The sequence below is a fragment of the Crocuta crocuta genome, unplaced genomic scaffold (genome assembly GCF_008692635.1).
Source record: "Crocuta crocuta isolate KB4526 unplaced genomic scaffold, BGI_CrCroc_1.0 scaffold330, whole genome shotgun sequence".
Lineage (NCBI taxonomy): Eukaryota > Metazoa > Chordata > Mammalia > Carnivora > Hyaenidae > Crocuta > Crocuta crocuta.
In genome coordinates this window covers 417032-423228 of record NW_027530521.1, presented here as the reverse complement: position 1 = coordinate 423228, position 6197 = coordinate 417032, and positions in this window count along the sequence as shown.

Here is a 6197-nt window from a genome sequence, read left to right as displayed (position 1 = left end):
CCTCCCCCCCCCTGAAATTTTAAAGACATAATCCTTGGCTGTAATTACAGGAGATTGGAGACTGAGGGAGTCTGGGCTGACTGTGCCACCAGTTTCTATGGCAGCAAGGTGATCCTGCATTTCCTGCTGCTGGCTGAACTGGTTACCTTCTTTTCATGTCCTTATGTCAAGGGTGTTCTCCTTTCCTCACTGAGAGTGGGCCAGGCCGAAGGTCCTGTTCCCAAGGCCCGGAGATGGAGAGCTGCAGGGAGGTGGGAGGAGGGAGATTGCTGCCCAGAGCTTAGTGCACTGGCTTTGCACTCCGACAGACCTGACTCCTCCGATTGCTAGCCATGTGACCTCGGCCAACAATTCCAATGCTCGGAGCCTCCCTTGTTCTCATCTGGAAAATGGGGACGGCAAAGATACCTACCAAATAGGGTTGTTGTGGAGGATAAATGGATCCAAATAACAAGTTCTTAGCATGAAATAAACCTTCAAAAGATGTTGGCTGTTGTTTCATTATCTTCATTTGTTGAGGTACTGGCATAATTTAGTAGTTAAAAAGGTTTAAAAAGTTGTTTTTACCTTATAGTTTATAAAACCTTTCAGCATGTATGAGCTCATTCAATCCTCACAACATTCCTGTGAGTTTGTCGTTGTAATTTATGTTGTGGCTAGGTCTGTCTCTAAATGACTTGTCCAATCCAGGTGTCATCTGTCTTTTGCACATAGTGTAGTCTAGTTGTAAAAATCAATCAAATATATAATTAGCTTACAAGAGGCAAATTGGGTGGTTGAGTCCCCTAGTTTGGTTCTTACATACTTCTTAGGTTGAACCACGTGAAATTATGGTTTCTGGTCCCTTGAATATAGGTAATTATATATGGCCCCCTCTAATATAATCTAAAACATTTGTAGAAGTTTGGAAAACCAACACATAGATATAGCTGCTGTAAAGCAGTGTGTTTAAAACGGTGGGTCATAAAACCAATTTAATAAGTTATGAGTAGCATTAAAAAGCAGTGGGCTAGAAAATATAATTTGCTGCATGTAGAAAAGGTAAGTATTGTGTCATGAAATTTGTTTCAGTTATGCAGACTGTGTGTGTCTTCGTACCGAATTACGTAGGAAGTGAATTTCTTTTTCTTTTTTTTAAGATTTTATTTTTAAGTGATCGCCATACCCCAGGTGGGGCTTGAACTCACAACCCCAAGATCAAGAGTCACATGCTCTACCCACTGAGCCAGTCAGGTGCCCTGAAAATTAATTTCTTATTGTGGCTTTCGGCATTGTAAAAAAAAAAAAAAAGCTGAAAGCCACGGTAACAGGGAATTGAGTGGCAGAAGTTGTGGGGTTGGAGGTGGCTTCTGTTTCCAGAGACAATGGAAAACCAGTATCAAGTCCCCAGTTATGCACTGTAAGTGTCCCCATATATAGCTGAAAACTGTCTTACAGTGGCTGGTGCCAGAAGGACCAGCTTCCACGGAGGTCTCTAGGAAGGGTGAGGTCCACTGAAAGCTTAGGCCTACTCTTAAGGAGCTGCCCTTCTAGAAACTTCAGAGGGACCACCTCTGTAGAACAAGCTATCGGCTATACTTTGTGTTCTTTGGTTCATGGGTTAGGTAGAGAGCTACCACTGCCACCTATGTTGTGTGCTTTGGAAGAGAACTTGGGAGTCTCAGGTGGTCTGAGGTTCTGAGGGATCCTCACCCAGCTCGTGGGTTGTGGGGGACTCACCCTTGGCCCTTCCTGGCCTTACAGCCCACAGCGTTTACCTGCAGCTTGTGCTGTCCTCACTCCTCTCATGCTGATCATCTGGGGGCCCTTAGCCCCCAGTGGGCTGGAGGGTCCCGATCCAGAGGTTGGTGATTCAGTTCTGACATGAGTTAGTTCTGGTTGTTGTTGTTGATTTTAATGTATGCAAATTGGAAATATAGATAAATAAAAGAAGAAAGCAAAATTATCCATAATTTCCACTTCCTAAACTATTTTGATGAGTGATCTTTGTCTTTATACATTTTCCTCTTCCTTTCTTCCTGCTTCCCCTTCCCTTCCCTTCCCTTTCTTTCCTCTCTCTCCCCCCGCCTTCTTCCATCCTAAATTAGGACTACCTGCTACATGTGTTTTGTAACTTACATTTTTTCCTGTGTGTATATGTAAGGACTGGGGGCAGAAGCATCCCTAGGGGACCCCAGAAATCTACAGCATAAACATGAGGCTTTTTCCTGGAGGGTCGCTGTTCTTCAGTGGAAAAGTATTTTGAAATGTTCTTCGGAAACAAACGAATATGGACATAGTATAGATTAGATACCAAATGCGCATCCAGAATGTTTTCAGCGAATACAAGAGATCACAAAGAAATCTCCAGTTTCTGGGGGTGTGAGTCCACTCTCATCTGGGTTCTCGGGGACAGTTTGTGGCAGTCTGTGAAGTAGTGACAACGTGTTGCAAACATTTTCTCCTGCCAGTAGATGTTCTCCTGTGTAACTTCAGCGGTTGTATCCTAGTGCATTATACAGAGGTCCCTGATCTCATTTCTCCTGTGATTTATCTTCTAGTTTGTTTTTTTAACTTTTTTTTTTTTTTTGCCACCATCAATACTATTCAGATGAGTCCATGAAATCTCTGAACACACATCTGATGAATGTCAGGGCGCCTGGGTGGCTCAGTCGGTTAAACACATCTGATGAATGTCTTAGGATAAATTGAGATAATAGAAGTAACAGTAGCAGCTACCACAGGTTAAATATTTATTTTGAAGTATTGTCAGCATACCTTACCTATTATCTTGTGTAATCCTAGGATGTAGGTACAGGGAAGGAAACTGAGGCCCAGAGAGAAATGATCTGGTCCATGGCCACTACCTCAACTAGCTAGTTGTGGGCTTCTTTGCGGGCACAAGAGGGGAGCCGGACAGGATTACCTCCCTGAGCCAAGACATGTCAGTCCCCTAGATGGATGGCTTGACTTGAGGGCCATTCTCAAAGGTAGGAAGGCCATCCTCTGTGGGATGGGTGTTGCCCAGAGTCCTGATGTGGCAGAAGTAAAATGCTTCCAAAAGCCACAAAAGATAAGGGTATCTTTGCTGTGGATGTGTGATAAAGACTTCCTGAAACTTTGGGACCTTGGCTCCAGTCAAATGAATGACCTAATGGCATCGTGTTGGAGTCCTTGGCCTTGCTGTTGTGAAAGAATTTGGGTTTCATAGAAGCTGAATTTGGGCATGGATGACCTGGTTTCAGAGAGTCCTATAAACAGAGGAGCACGGCCTTTGGTATCAGCAGGAGTGTGGATGCAGATCCATGCTCTTGTCCTGCCCCATGTGACCCTGCTGTCTGCCCGGGTGCTTATGCTTCTTGGAACCTGTTGTGTCATCTGGAAAGTGACAGTGATTGCCAGGCCATGAGTTATTAGGGATAACTGGGGGAAGGTGTATAAGGCGCCTAATCCAGTTTGTGGTGTTCATTAGGTACTTAATTTCCACTTCCAATACACCTCTCTTTATTAACACAATGTCTCCTGTTTTGGGGGGATGCAGTCACCATGTGCCCAAGGTTGGAGGAGAACTTCTCTGAAGGTGTTGCTCTTTTTTTTTTTAAGTTTATTTATTTATTTTGGGGGGGGAGAGGGAGAGAGAGACAGAGAGAGAGGGAGAGAGAAGAGAGAGAGAATCCTAATCCTAATATTTATAATCCTGATCTGTGCTGTGAGCACAGAGCCCGATGTGGGGCTTGAAGCCATGAAGCCGTGAAATCATGACCTGAGCCGAAATCAAGAGTCAGAGGCTTAATCAGCTGAGCCACCCAGGTGCCCCTGGAGGTGTTGAACTTTTGTGAACCTTGATGCCCGGGAGTATTGTTATCTAAAGTGGCACCAGACCCTACTGCATGAAGAGAAACTGTAGGAGATATAGGCATAAGAGCTCTTCCTTAAGATGTTGGCCTGTCTGAAGATGCTCTTCTATACCCTGAATCATAACTGTCTCTAGAGAGGAATGATGTTAGTTAAGCTAGAGCAAGAGATCACATACAACCAAAGTGAGCCTTTCCGGGAGGAGAATGATGGTCCTGCTTGCCATTTCTCCCTGCTGGCGAGGCCATCCCAGTTCATGAGATCCTTCCTCCGGGAATTATTTACAAAGCATTAACCACATCTTTTAGACCTAGCACTTGCCAGCGTAGCTCATCTCCCTTATGTTGCTGTACACCTGCTACATATAGCTTGGCCTCATCGCCAAATGCCTGTGTCAACCTATGTCTCAAGCTCTTCTCATCCTGCAAACCACTCTCCCTGCAACCCCCTCTTTCCTTGTTCTCTGATCCTGCGTTCTCATTAGAGTTCAGACTTGGTACTGAAATGGTTTCATAGTTTAGATCTGGGCTCCTCTGCAATCACTGATAACCTCCAATTTAGCTTTCTAGTATCCGTCTGGTTGCCGGGAGTCCGTTCCTGTGATAGTGGACATCAGACACCATGAAGTCACCTTTGTTGACAGTCTTACTCTGGGCTTGCTCATGGGACTGAGAGGCAGGATAGTGCGGGGGTTAAAACCTAGGGCTTTGGAGCCAGATGCCTGGATGGGAATTCCTTGCTCACTTTGACTATGCCAAAACCTTTCTGGCCTCAGTTTCCTCAACTATAAAATAGTGGTGATAGTATGACTCAGCTCTCAGGTTGTTACAGGAAGTATGTAATGTAAAGTATGTATCACAAAGATTTGTATAGCACATATATTAAACATTAAAAAGAAAGGGGGCGCTTGGGTGGCTCAGTCAGTTAAGTGTCCAACTTGACCTCAAGTCATGGTCTCATGGTTCATGGGTTCGAGCCCTGCATCGGACTCTGCGCTGACAGCTCAGAGCCTGGAGCCTGCTTCTGATTCTGTGTCTTCCTCTTTCACTCTGCCCCTCCCCCGCTCATGCTCTGTCTCTCTCTCTTTCTCAAGAATAAATAAACATTAAAAAAAAAAAAGAACAGACATATTGGGGGAGGGATGAGACTCAGACCCTCAGCCTCTATCGGACCACTGAGTTGGCCAGCAGTCTTGATTTCTTTTGGAAGATGTGCACATGGCACATAGCCTTTGCTCCCCCCTGGAATCTAGCCTTTAGGCTTTGCAACTTTCAAATACTGTGGTTGGGGTGAGTGGGGACTTCTTTTCCTCTAGACCAGGGCTTTTCAACCTCAGCACTATGGAAGCTTGGGGCGCGTTGTTTGGGGTGCTGTCCTGTGCATTGTAGGATGTTTGGTAGCATCCATGCCTCTGCTAGATGCCAGACCTCCCCGTGCCCCTGCCCCCACTTGTGATAATGAAAAATGACTCCAGATACTGCCAAATGTCCCCTGAGAGGGAAAGTGTCCTGGCTGAGAGCCACTGCTTTAGGCAATGCCTGTTTGGAAGGAAAGGTTAGATAGCCCGTACCTGGCCATCTCAGTAGTGGGGACTGGCTGGTCTTCTACTTCCACGAGATGCTGTTGGTAACTGACTTCCTCTTCCCCAGTGATGTAGTAGCTATAGACCAACCGGAGCTTTTACAGATGGGACAAACAGCCACATTGCTAGGCCTCAAGAGAGGCTTCACATCTGACTCCCTGCTTGTTCAGGGAGTGCTTTTCAGGGATGCTGTGGTAGAGTGAGCACTGTTCTAGGGGTCTTGGCAGCTGGGTGTTGATTCCTATGCAGCATTTCTCCCTGCATTCACAGCCTCAGTTTCCTCCTCTGCAAAACGGGGAAATGGACATTATTCTCATCCTCTCCGGGGTGGGAAAGGAAGCCAGTGTTAATGCGGTATGTGTGGTGCCAAGGTCTGCTGCTGGGGAGGTGAAGTTGAGGGAAAGGCCCAGATGAGCTAAGTTCCACACCAGAGGTGGACTCAGTCAAAGGGAGATCCCATTACAAAGAGATTCACTGCCAAGTTCCCCCTCCCACTAGCTCCCTGGAGCTATCTTCAGCTTTTAGAGTGTTTAGAGGCCCCAGGGCATAAACCTAGAGACAGTACTTTCCCAGCTGAGACCTGTGCTGCTGGAATGAAGCTGCAGGAGGAACCCAGGAAATCCACTTGAACTTAACAGTGCTGCCAGCCAGCAGCCAGGAGGGTTGGCTTTCTGAAAACTCGATGTGCACACAGCCTTTCAGGAAAACCTCACTTTGAGAAGGTGAACAAGTACCCCAGCTCAATGTTGGTCAGACCTGGTCCGGACATACTGTTAGCTGG